This window comes from Hippoglossus stenolepis, chromosome 5 (genome assembly GCF_022539355.2).
Source record: "Hippoglossus stenolepis isolate QCI-W04-F060 chromosome 5, HSTE1.2, whole genome shotgun sequence".
Taxonomy (NCBI): domain Eukaryota; kingdom Metazoa; phylum Chordata; class Actinopteri; order Pleuronectiformes; family Pleuronectidae; genus Hippoglossus; species Hippoglossus stenolepis.
In genome coordinates this window covers 8,619,759-8,633,952 of record NC_061487.1, presented here as the reverse complement: position 1 = coordinate 8,633,952, position 14,194 = coordinate 8,619,759, and the positions used below count along the sequence as shown (strand labels likewise).

The 14,194-nt window shown below is 36.1% G+C and overlaps 1 long non-coding RNA gene across 6 annotated transcripts in view; it reads left to right on the top strand.

Annotated features, from left to right (window-relative positions):
* LOC118109088 overlaps window positions 1-14,194 on the top strand; it is a 34,818-nt gene that overhangs the window by 16,529 nt on the left and 4,095 nt on the right. For all 6 annotated transcript variants that reach the window (XR_004696792.2, XR_004696790.2, XR_004696789.2 and 3 more), the window contains exons 5-6: window positions 4,211-4,356; window positions 13,041-13,109. This is a non-coding gene — a long non-coding RNA (uncharacterized LOC118109088). The remainder of the gene's footprint in view (window positions 1-4,210; window positions 4,357-13,040; window positions 13,110-14,194) is intronic.

Genomic DNA, 14,194 nt, shown 5'->3' with positions numbered 1-14,194 from the left:
CTCGTGGTGATAAATGTGATCATAAAGGAAAAGGCTGGGAAAAGTCTACATTTATCTAAAGCTCAACTTATATAATGAAATTTAAGTATCACCTGTATAGTCAGAGCCTGATATATCTCAGTCGTCTATGTGCAGCCACAGTGTGACCTCTGACAAGCTCTGCAGCATTGGCAGATCTAGGATTTTCTAAGGCTTCATTCACACTACTACATCATCGTTTGAAAACGTTGCTACAGATACGCCTCCTGTCCACACTACTCCAGAGCTTTAGAGCCGTTGACAATTTTAAGTTTGAAAAAGCTTTTGGCCCTGTTTTTGTATGAAAACTCCAGGAAAGCATTTTGGTCTGGACAGGCAGAAACAGGGATGTTTGGAAACAATAACAAAGACACTCAAAACTCTAATTCGGTCTTTCCAGTCATGATGAAACCTCCACGATTCATCAGCGTCCTATCCCACGACCCTCTTTCAGAAGTGTTGCTGACCCTGTTGTCTTTGCTAACAGCTGTTGTGAAGTTAAATTCTACATTTTACAATGAACTCTTCGCATGCGTAGGAGCAAGCTATCACTCGAGCAATCTATAATCAATTCTGTAACTAACAACTAAGTTAAATGCTACTGTTGCAGTATTGTGTTGGGGCTTTTCCCACCATGTCAGCCATGTGCTCAAACTGCACGACCCAACTGAAATGACATGTGTCCAGATAAAGACCATAATGAGCAAAGTGAAAGTTTCAAGGATCACTTTTAAAAGCCTATGGTGAAGTTTTTGCCTTTTGTCCCCAGTGAGTTGTTAAAACAAGCTTCCTTTGGTGAAAACATTTAACTCGTACACAGAAACAGGAACAGGTTTACCCTCCTCTTAAAACTTGACAGTTGAGATGCACCAGGGTTAACATTTGAAAGAATAAATAAAGTAATTGAACCATATCATATTTAGCAGTGAAATTCTCCAGCACTGATTCAGAGTGGACTTTTTGTAAGCACTTTCACACCTACCATGTTCGATGTGTGGATCTTCAGACTTTTCAGTTTAGTCTGAACTAAAGTAACAGGTGTGAAGGGGCCTTGGAGCAAAATTTAGTTCGATCAAAAGCGGTGGTCTCAGTCTGGATCAACTGAACCGTGATTCAGTTTGTTTGCAGTGTGAAAACGTTGTTTTGGATAGTAAGGACTTATGGACAAATGGCAAGAAGTTGAAATAGCATTGAACAATAGAAGGAAAGAAGTGTAAGCTGCTCACAGGATTGTTTGTAGTCTTTGACTGTAATGATTTAATGTTTGAATGACAGCGACGTTTATTTTACTGGTAGTAATCCTATAAAGATATTACAGTGGCAACAAAATTAACAAAGTGAACTTTTCCATTCATTTTCTCTATTCAACGGACAGACAACTTTTTTCTATGAACTTTATCTAAAAAAGTTAGCAAATGTAATAGTTGAATTGACAACAGACATCAGACACACGCCAGTCTACGAACAAATCAATGTCAAGTTTAGATAGATGCAGCCAACGTAGGTGATGACAACAAGATGTACGCATGTGATACCAAAGTCTTATTCTGCTCCCTGAATTTTAATGTGAAATCTAAAACTAACCAGATCAAATGTCAACAATGTAACAAAGACATGAACCTTGGTTCGGGCTTTCTGGTGTGAAAACGCCCTCATTTACTTCATTAAGGTCCATAGGACTATGAGGTAGTGGCCTATTGTTTTCATAGGTAAGTAAAATAGTGCATCTGTCACAAAATACACTGTGTTGTGACATGGAGATAGAACTTTAATGAATTATTGCTGCTACAGCATCAGTGGGAAACACTGGCTCCTCCCCCACAAATGATAAAGTGGAATTAAAGATCATAGTGACGTATGAAATGATTTATACATGCAAAGTTTCTGTCTTTACTTCCCTGTGTATAACGTCACTAATGGCTGATGTAATCAAAATTTCACATAGCCATATTCTATGTGCAACATCAAGCATATGTAGTATTTGTGTACACATTAGTTTTGTTGGTTACAATAATGCAGTGTCTTTTCAATGGAATGCAGCAAATGTCCCCTGAGGGTCTAAAAAATATTTTATAAATGTGAATATTTTAGATTTTATTCATTTATACACAACTAATCTGAAAAAGAATTGTAAATATATACGCTGCCCAACTGAAACAGAGACAGTCAGAGATGTACTGATTTAAATCTGGGGCCATTTTCAGGACTACGGTCAAAGGTTATGTTTTCACCCCTGTACACTGGTTTATTTGTTGGTTTGTTTGTAAGCAAGATCACTACCACATAGATGACTATGAACCCTGGTGGAAGGATGCAGTTTGGATTAGGGAAGAACCTAATAGGTCATGATATGGATCTGGATCAGGGGGCGGATCCAGGAATGTTTGGTCATCACTTTCTTTAACATTGTAAAACATTCACGTTTTCACTGATTTCCCAGGGAATAATACATGGATCTTGATAAAAAAAATCAGGTACATTTAAGGGATTGATACAGTATCTATGAGTGTGTGAAATTTGTTGCAGCTTGATTGATTTAAAGGGACTGTTGGGCCTGAGTGGTGGTATGTGCTTTACTACGTGCAATTATCGTACTGTTTATGCAAAAAAAGACATTTGTTCAAATGGTCACTGAATAAAGTGGTCTCTTTAAGAAGGGACTAACGTTTTCCATATCGACATGAAATAACTTTACTTGCCATAATGTCTGTCTTTAGTTGAATGTGACAAATCTTTATTTTTATTTAATCTATTTAATTTGTCAGACTGTAGCTGGTGGAGGAGGAGATAGAAATGTTACTCTGGAGAAACCCCCAGATATTTGAAGAAAAGGAGACATTCTCTCAAATTTCTATTATACACAAATGTTTCCCATGGAATTGAGTCCATTAAAAGGACATGTTGTTGGGGAGTAGACCCACCAAAGTTCTGATATCACATAGTTTTTTTGTGGAAGACAGCTGATCCATTCTTGATGACATATTTGTATATTAATATAAATATTTCATGAATCATTAAATCGTATATAAGTTGTGTAAGTTTCACTTGGACTTCTCAGGTCCACATGTAGGAAAGCTTTTCTGTTTATGCTATTTTTGTTATATTTTAAGACCCTTTCTGCATATTATGATAATCTGTTTGTATTGAGACTATATGTCCTCACTGTGTTTTGTGTGCGTGCATGTTGAGGAGGGTCTTGTGGAGTTTCTGTAGGTCTTGGTCTTGTTGCATTGAGAACTGGATTGTACTCTCCCTCTCACCATTTGAATGGTGGAGAAAAGTTATGATTGAGTGTGTGTGTGTGTGTGTGTGTGTGTGTGTGTGTGTGTGTGTGTGTGTGTGTGTGTGTGTGTGTGTGTGGGGGGAGTGGATCGTCACCACCACTCCTGGTCGTGACTCAGAGCTCACAATGCTTTTCGCTCCTCTCTGGAGCATTTTATTTATTTTTAGCTGAGCAACGTTTTATACACCCGAGCTGTAGGCCTGCACACAAGATGAGACACACACGTGCATGCAGGCACACACACACTCACACACACGACACAAAAACTGTTCATCGACACATTCCTTTGTTTTTTGTTTCCTAGTCAGAAAGGTCAAGGAATTTTTTGTCATTTGCCTAATATTGCTTAAGTCAAAATCTATGTGTCTGTATGTGTGTGTGTCTGTGTGTGTGTTTTCCTTCTTTCTCTTTATTATTGTTAAAAGGTTGATTAACCAAAGTTAATAAATTAGATAAATATAAGGTGACAGTGGTGTAAAGTGAACATTTGAAATTGTGCTGAAATAGACTCCACTACCAACAAAAAATGAAAATGAAAAAAAAAATGCAGAATCCGCCTCCTGATCCGGATCTTACTTACAAACAAACCAACAAACAAACAAACAGACAGGGTGAAAACATAACCTCCTTGGTGGAGGTAAAATAGGGGGTGTCATGTATAATTTCATATTGTTACATGCACTAATACTATACCTGCAACTCTCATCTGATTCTTTGTCTTAACACAAACCTTCTTGCTTTAATATTTTGTATAATTTCTTGCTCTTTGTTCCTCTTGATTTTCTCCTCTTTTTTCTGCATTTTCATCCTAATCCCTTGTCTCTCCTCCTGTCTCACTTGTGATTTCTTTCTTTCTCTACCTCTCTCTCCATCTTTATCGTCCTCTCTCATTCACTCCGTCTCTCTCAGGGGCCCGAGGTGAGGATTGATGGAGGGGAAATCCTGACTGACTGAAACACGTCTGATGACGTCCGCTCTCCCGCCTCCTTCTTTTGCCTCCTTCCTCTTCAGTTTCTCCTCCTCAGTCTCCCCTTCTCTTGCGCCACAGGATTTAGGTACATCCACACTTCCCCCACAGAAACTCATTTATACATGTAAGATGGGAGGCTTGATGAAACACACACACCCTCTCTAGCCTCCAATGTGATCAAACAATCATAATTAAGCACTTGCTTCAACTCCTCTGCCTTGCAAAACACCCCTATTATTACATTTGTTTATTCAAAACCAATTATGTTTGAATTGTGACACAAAGATGTTTTTTGTAGTGATGCACAACATCAAGAGCAGGAGACAAAATGAGTAAAATGAACAAAATCCATAAATTTTGCTGTGTTTGACAAAGTAATAGTTCAAAGACATGCTCCCAAAATTAGTTGTTGTACTTTGTACATGTCTACAAAATAAAAGTCACCAGTCAAATTCAACTGGAGTCATATCCGGTGTTTTCTGTTCATTAATGTGTCTAATGTAACTGGTGTGAGTTAAATTGAGATATTGTTGACATTTCAAGCAGAAATGTTACGTCTGATAAATTGAATTGATGAAACCATATAAAATATGAACGCAGGTAGTCTGATGAAGCTCCGTCATAGCGTCTGTCTTTACAAAGTCAACTGTGTTCAGTTCAAATGTGTAAATTCCGTCAATAGTATATGTTTAATATAGAGGTAATCTTCAATGGTTGTGTGTCCTGAGACAAAAGGCCTTTTTCATTGCAGACATGTGGACATTTCACAATAAAAGTACAAAGGAGGCTTAAAAGAGAGACTGAGAAAAACCCTGGACCCAATTTTTTAACCCAAAAATTAAACCCAAAAATTAAAGCACATCTTTCTCCACCATCTTGTTCCACCAAGTAGATATTTTATCCAATGAAATATTTTACACCTTTAACTCCATGTTCAATTCTAACTCTAGATCTTTGAATGTGAAATGTATTGTTCCTTCATTTGTTTGTGTGGGTGTGGACCAGTTTGGAAGTCAAAACGAAAAAAAAAAAAGATTTAAATTGCAAGCACGTACTTAGACTGTATGATCCTTTCTTGTGTTTTATCATAATTTTAGAGCTTTTAAAAGTTGATAATATGCACAGATAACAAGGTATTCATTATATGTTGGTCTCACATAAATTACTAAATTCGTTTAAATGAGTTTAAGTGTGTTCTTACCATGACTGCAGGTAAGACTGAGGTGTCACATATGACAAATTATCAAAGATTTTTATTCTTACTCATTGAATATTTCCAATTCCAAAATTCCTCAAACTTACTGATCATCTTTGTGATATATCGGGGTGGGGACCCTTTTTTCCTATAAAGGGCCTTTCCAAGGGTGACAGTATCCTTTGCAGGCCTTATTAAATAACTGAACATATATCATCAGAAGAACAGCTTCACTTTGGTGCGTCGTCTGATGTCAGATGGTAGTGATGATGATGTCTTAAAAACAATTTAACCTTGTCTGGTTCTCGCAGATCCACAGCGACAACAAGGCTCCCTTGCAAATTCTTCTCATGAAAGGTTTTAGCTTCTTAGCTATTAGCTCATTCAGTGGGAAACTAGTCTGTGTTACATTGTCTCTTTCGGAATGTGGTGTTGTGAAAGCTAAAGTGCACTCAGTAAAAACACCATTGTTGTAAGTCTCCCATAATAACGTGTTTTCAAAAACACACAAGGTTTTCCCACTTTTCTCCCACTGTAACTTACTTATTATTTAACTTTATTTTATTTTATTATTCAACTTAATTATTTTATTTCACAGGGGAAACTAAAAACTGAGGCGCCCCCTCTCTTTATCATTAGATGTAAACTATGTGCGTCGTGGATTTCTTTCTTGTTAAATGAAGTATAAATTAAGTTCTCTGTCACGAAGCCAGACTGTTTATCTTACTAGATACAGAGTAGATAGATGTTTTCCAGTATTGCTGTCACATGTCGTCTGCTGTGTGGATAATGAAATGCTCTTATGGATGCCTTCTCCTTTACTTGGTGACAATGAGAAGTGTTGCCGGTTTGTGGTGTCATTTCTTGCCTGGATTCTTTGGCTCAAACCTTTGTGTTAATAATTAATACAGACTAGCTCTATCATTCAATGACTAAAGCAAACTCTGCCTGGTCTAGATTTCCAATCAGATCACGCTGTCATTACCTGCTGAGGGGTTTGTCTGATTATTTTGTTACTACTAAAGGAAACTTCCCCTTAACTTGTCCACAAACATTGTGAACATATCCAACTGTTTACACACATCTCAGTCTTTTATCATTTATACATAATTTATCCCACTCAGTAGTTTTATGAACTATTTGAAGATAGATAAATTGTATGTGGCAGCACAGTGGTGCAAGGGTTAGTACTCTCGCCTGTACCAGCCAGGGTCTTTCTGTGTGGAGTTTGCATGTCCTCCTTGTGTTTGCGTGGGTTTTCCCAGGTTACTCCAGTTTCCACACACATGTAGATTCGGATTAGGTTAATTGGAGACTCTAAATTGTCTGTAGATGTGAATGTGTGAGTGAATAGTTGTTTGTCTCTATATGATATGATGGCGACCTGTCCAGGGTGTACCCCGCCTCTTGCCCAATGTCAGCTGGGATTGGCTCCAGTTCCCCCTGTGACCCTTAAAGGATAAGCAGTATAGATAATGGATGGATGGATGATGTGTGTATGTGCACGTGTTTACTCAGCTCAATTTAAAGGGACATTCCACACATTGCAGCACCATCAAAAATCACATCGTTACATTTGAACAGTAACAGTATTTCGGAAGGTTTCGGAAGTCCATTCTGTTTCCAAACATACTCCTGGGAGGTTTCCTTACACACATATAACTCTCTAGTTAGTAAAGTGAAATATGTTAAGCTTCCACAACCTTTATTCAGGAGGCCTTGTATAGATATATAGAGGAGAATGGGGAAGCAGTGTGTCCACAATCAAACAAAGAGAGAGAGTGTTTGTGTTATCTTTTTAAAATTTAAGGTCAATTATACTGGCTCCTGACGTAAGGCACCAGCACAAATACATACAAACACCCACAAGACAATAAACGCATAAAAAACACACACACTTAGCCCATGTTCACACAGCGACACAGCTGAATGGGCTGCTTCTGTGGCCGTAGATGTATATTATGAAACATCACAGCATACAGTTGATATAACACACACACACACACACACACACACACACACACACACACACACACACACACACACACACACACACACACGTTCAAGTAAAAGTAAAGTGCAGAACTGATAACTTAAAGTTCTAGGAGCTCAAAACTATTGATAACTTCTAATTTAGTCAGTTCAAACTATGAAGCCATTCTATTAATGTTGTACCTTCAGTTATTTTAATGAAGACAACATAACTGTGATACAAACTCACACACACACACACATACACACACTTATGTCAGGAATACACAATTTCACAACCAAATTGTCACTCGTATGCTGACGCACTCATGCTGACACTTGATGAATCACTCTCACACTTTCTATTCTATCTTGGTCCCTTTTAAACCTCTCTCTCTCACACACACACACACACACACACTAACACACACACACACACTATTCATTTATTGTCTTTATATGATTTTTTTCTTTATACACATATCAAGCCAGATTTCTCTGTGTATTATTTGCATGAAAACAGCATTTTACAAGAGCTTGACTTGACTATTTAAAGGTTGAATAAGAAAATCAAGCAAAGGGGACTAAGTGTGTGAAGTGTACTAAGTGAACCTGTAGTTACAATTTTCTTTCAGTCCTTAATGGTTAAAAACAAGCAGAACAGAACAGTTTAGTTCACTGAGGGACTTGCTTTTCTTTTTGAGTTGTTTTAAACTTTTTAGCTCCCTTCTCTTATTTGAAGTGTTCATGTACACCACTTATTAAATGTAATCCTGCCAGTCGGCTGTTAATGAAATCAGAAGCACATGCAGACATACATTTTATTAAGATGATTTAACACAAATAATGTTAAATTATGAGATTTCTTTGACAGCAAAACACCTCCAATCATTACCAAGAGTTAGAATAAATAAACGTATGTTTTTAATCACACATTTTGGCAGTTCGTGAACAGGAACATTTTAAAGATAAATAATATAAGAAAAATGTTTTGTCCAACCTGGAAATGATTCCAGCAGATTATCAAATATGTTTGTTTGAAGGAATTATTATTTCATTGACCAGTGACACTGATTTTTTCCCAGAATATATCTAAATGCAACAACACAGAGAATCCTGATGGGATTAAGCCTTTGGAAAAGATTGTATGTCTGTTATGTGCTCATTAATTCTCACACAAAAATACTATAGTATTATGAAATAAAACAATATGAATAATAAAGTCGATACATTTACAGTCTTAACATGTTGAAATATAATAGTGACTAGTTCATGGTTTATCTCGAGTCTGTTCTGCAATTTTAACTGACACACGTGAGTCATGTCAACTGCTGCTGATTTTGTTCTGACTTCATAATTTAACATCTCCAGATTTGAAAAAGAAAGTGATGCAAAAATGTCTGTGTTATTGTCTTGTCACTTTTTTTCGAAAACACATTTTAAATTCCCAGACAAGACAAGAACATGATTTCAATGACAATTTAACATTAACTTGAAGGAATGTTTACAAATGAGCTCATCTTAAAACATACTTTACACCTACAAAGGAAGATTTCTGATTATTTACTATATTTATTTTTACTTTACTTTAATTTATCATCTCTTAGTATCAGGGAGTTTTAACGTTTCCTGTCTTTAGATCATGTTATCCTCTTCACACCAACAATCATGGAGGTATGAAGTTGTGGAATGAATTTGACATATGTTTGTGTTCAGTTTTAAAAATCAATGAGGAAGCTTGAATAGATATTATAGAAACAGTTATAAGTCTCACAGCTGTTCCATAACTTTTTTCATTTGAGAATACAAAATCCAAATATTATATGTTTAAGATAATGTTTTATAGACACAGGTACAACAAATGTTGATTTGCTCCTGTTTTCCTTCATCTCACTTTTTCTTTGTTTTCATGTGGAAAAGAGCAGGTCTGAGTATCTGAGTTCTGATATGTTAAAGTAAGAGCTGCTTTCAGAGGAAATTGCAGAGAAAACTGCAGGACGTCTTCTTTCCAGGAAAAATAGAAATGCACATTTGTTTTTAACCCCGAAAATGGTGCAATTTTTTTTGTTTATGCAATCTGCTCAGAACTTGTTTCATAAGCACATAAGCATAAAGGTCATAGACGTTTCTCAGCCCCAAAAAGGCATTTGTAAAAACAGCAACTGGGATAAAACATTCACAACAGTTTGAATTAGTACTTAAGAGTTTTCATGTGATGACAGCAACAATCTAATACTAATACCAAATACTCACTGGCCCTGACACCACCCTGGGATTCCGCAACACACAGACCCTTCACTCTGCCACATTGTCAAGGTCATGTGCACTTTTTTACTAGAAACCTTCTTTTTATCTTTATATTAGAGAGGTGTCAAAGATTCTAAAGCAAAGATCCAGATGGAAGGTTTTATAGATTGTTCTGGGGAATGATTTATCTATTTCAAATGTTTTCAACAACTAGTTTTAATTGAAAATATAAAACACAAATATCTCCATTTGGTTTGAGTTGAAATTTGGAAAATTAGCAGAACACTGCACATATGTCCCTCTGTGGTCTTTCCACAATAACAGGAATATTATCAGAGCGGTGCGGCACTGTCTGCCAGAGTCTGAACTCACAACTGTTATAATGTTCTTGATGTTGAACAGGAGTCAGGTACAAACAGGAAAGAAAAGAAAAGAAATTATAGCAGAGTGACCAAACTTCCATGAAGTAATGAATGAAAAGCTTTTAATCTGTCACACAGATCATAATGATGGTCAATAACTAATGAAAGAACAAAAGCAAGAAAAGAATCCTACATCCTAATTAAAACCAAATTCCTTTATCGCAATGTAACTGAGCTCATCCCGACATTAATACAACTTTTTTCTTTCTTCTAGATACTGTTTTTTGTTGTCATTTATTCTCACAAAGTATACTATAACATAATGAAATAAAACATTAGGAATAATAAAGGCAATACAGTTAGTCTTAACAGTACATTACATTACATGTCACTTGCTAACAATACAACAAAACATATGACAATTTGTTATTTTCTTAGCTTTTTTGAGAAACACAATGTGCAACAAATTTAAAACAAATTCAATAATAGTATAGAGCTGTAAACTACTTAAATGTGCAGCTTAATGAATCAGGAATTGTGAATGAATGTTGGACATATAATTGGCCCCTTTATGGCCCCTGATTTGGAAAAATACTATGTAGTTTCATGTCATTCTTAAGTGGTTGAGAACAATTTAAATGACACTGTTTCACTGAGATTGTCACCAGTTTCTTTCTCAGCTTCATATTGTGATTCATAAATTAAAGCCTGTAGCTAATGTTTACATGTACTTTAATTTCAGCTAAGAGAGTATTTTGCTGCATAAATATTCGGAGGCATTAGCCATGGACACGTCAAACCTTTCTAATTGTGAGGATTTTTTGTACAAAACCTTAAAGAAATCTTAACTTTACCATTATGGCACACATTAAATCAGCTTGGACATAAACATAGACTTAAATTCTAATAGGTCTGATTCAATACCCTCATTTCATTGGTGTTTTTAAAGGCAGAGACTGATTAGCTTTATTTACTTTAAATGTAATTAGTTTAATGCCAAGAATTTCAAATATCAGTGTCTCCTGTTCATGTTTATCTAGTCATTCAACAAGGACGATTTATCACCATAGGAAACAAAAACCTTCGATTGAGACTTTCACTGGTGACATTTTAAATGGCTTTAATGTTTGTTTAGTAAGATCGTTTCAAAACCTTCATCATATTTAAGGGAGATGACACTGACAGGCTGTGTGCTCACCTGCTCAACAGCTACTTTGCACAAAACCTTTTGACAATTTTATTAATGTAAAAAAAGGTAGATTTTCTCAAATATTAAAGCATTAAATTCCAGAAAGTCAAATCTTCAGGGGGGAAAAGTTGAATTCTTCTCCTGATACGTTTTTAAAATCTTACCTCACAGCTGTTGTGAGACAGAGGCCATTTTAAATATCCAGTGTTCTTCTTTGTGTGACTGAAATAATTCCCCAATGCACCAAAAACAAAACGATGCTTTAAATCTGTTCAGCCGCCCACAGCTAAAAAACATGAGCTACAAACACAGGTGAAGTGAGGCTTATTTAAACTGATATGTATGGTTATCCTTGAAGATGCACGTCCGCCATTTTGTTGAGACCAATGTAGTCAGGCATGTGAGGGCTCCAGCTCAGGGATCACTGACAGATACAGGGTGTTTATATCGTAGTTCACATGTGTTTTCTCTCCACATGTCTGGTGTGTGTTGTGTTATTTAAAGCCCTGCATTCAGAGGCAGTGCAGCCTCAGTGAAGTCTCCTCATGTCTGACAGAAAATGGCTGACTGTACAGCTGAAGGCACAGAGCTCCAGAGAGGCAGAGCAGCAGCAGAAAGCTTGCGTTAAAGAGGCAGATTTCAAACTCTCACAACTGATGTCCAAATTCACGCGACAGAATTGGGAAATTATAGGCTGAGGAAAACTCACAGATTATCCAACTTTGTATTTGTAGAAATGTAATGCATGTAGTGATTCCCTTTGTTCATAGAATACATTTCAGTATGGGAAAACTAAACATGCATCACATTTAAATACGTACATAGCCAAGTAGCAGTAAAATAAATGAAATAAAAGAAAATTCAACAAAAGAGGAAAATAAAATAAAAACACCACTACCATCCAAAATCATGCATCATCTTTTTGGGGGGCTTATATACTGTATATGACCATAATTCATGACTCAAATTATTGAGACAATATATTAGATTAATGAGACACACTAAAATTATAGTTGTATGAAAAAATGTCTGACTGAATCAATTTAAACACTTCTAAACATAATGTGATGATACATAGATAAAAAGGAAGGAGTGAACTGGTTTTACAGTGGTAGTTAGGTCAGGTGTGGTGCATAATAACGTGCATCAATACCAGTGTGTAGTGCAGTTAAGATAAATACAAAGTGCACGTTTTCATTGTGCTACGCATCAGCTGTCGTGAGTGTCACTGACTGTTAGTTGTAGATAAGTACTGTTTCATTTAATGTACCATTGTTGTGTGTGAGGATTTTTATGTATTTGAGAGTAATAAGATACCCAACAAGACAGTTGTCTGTGTGTGTGTAGATGTGTGTCGACTCACGATTTCTGCGACATCACTTTTTTTGTGGGTGTGTGTGTGGATGTTTAACACAGTTAGTTTTTAACATACACTGTATGTTTATATATATATATATATATTTTTTTTTTCTCGTGGATTTACTTTTGTGCAAGTGTGTGTGTGTTTCACCCTAACGCGGCAGCAGATGCAGAATCAGTCTTGCCCAAAGAGGAGAACTGTGAGCAGTCTGCCATGTGGGCCAGGGGGGTTGAATAGGAGGGGTTGACAGGTTGTGTCCTGTCCCACAGAGGAGTCCTCACCTTGTTACCTGCACTTACACCGACTGTCTGTTAATTACAGACACAACTGTCTGTACTTTTAATGACAGCTTATTTGTTACAAGCTTTTTTCTGGTATTGCTCATGCATGCATTAAAAACAAGTGTGTACTCTTTGCTAAAAATGTATTTGTTGTCTATTCACAGAGCTGAAATGATGATCGTAAGAGGGGAGAAAGTGGAAACTGCACTGAGATCCAGGAAACGTCTGGGAAGGTAAATGTGTGACTTATTTGCTCATTTATGAATATTGAAAATAAATGTTCATCATTTCACATGAAAACAAAAGGAATTCATCCCTCAAGCATTCAACTCTTCAAACATTTCTCACTGAAAATCAATTTACAACGGTTTTAAACTAAAACCAAATTTCATGTGATAGTTAGACGCTTCTCAGGTAAATACAAAAGTGAACATGACTTGAAATTTCCAAAACTATAGGCTCTATCTTATCTGTCTCAATATGTTAAATGAAGGTTATCATCTGTGTTACACTGATTTGTTATTGAAGACAGGAATAAAGGAGGAGCAGAAACATTTTAACTGGTTTAAACAACTTTTTAACCCTTGTAAGTATATTTGACAGTTTAACCATTCAGCTGCTATGTGAAAGCAGCAGAATAAGAGAATTTTGTGTTGTACATTTTGTGATTTAAAGAAAACCTGATAAAGGACCTCTTTTCTGAATGATTAGTAAACCTAACTACAATGTAGTCCCCTCATCATAACATACAACAGCTGGGTAAATCTTTACCCTAGAATATTGATTATTGCTCCTAAAATTTGTACAAATATGAATGAAAAGAGTTTATCTGACTATGTTTTCTACAGCCTGTAGCAGTGTCAGGATTTCTGCATTAAAGCTGCCGGTTGCTTAGACCAGTTTATTAGGTACATGCAGGTCAGTTGAATTGAACTGACCTGCAATTAAACCTCTTTACATGAATTGAATCAAAACTATTACAGTGATGATGATTCAAAAATTTGAAGATTGTAATTTGTCCTGGTGATTTAATTATTTAGCCAAACGTCATTCCTATAAACAGTGTGGACAAAATAAAATAAACACCTCTCATAATGATACAATACAATTCAACAGCAGCACAAACTATGTTCTATAAAATATTATAAAGTTGAATCAACTCATCCACAACAGTTTCAACAAACACTGAACATTGAAGCCTAAATGAAAGAGCATTTACTGCAGCACTGTTGTATTAGACTGCAATACTTAGTTAGTTAGGTTTAATAAACTGGCATCTTTACATATGATTATTTTGATGGCAAAAAAAATGTAATAT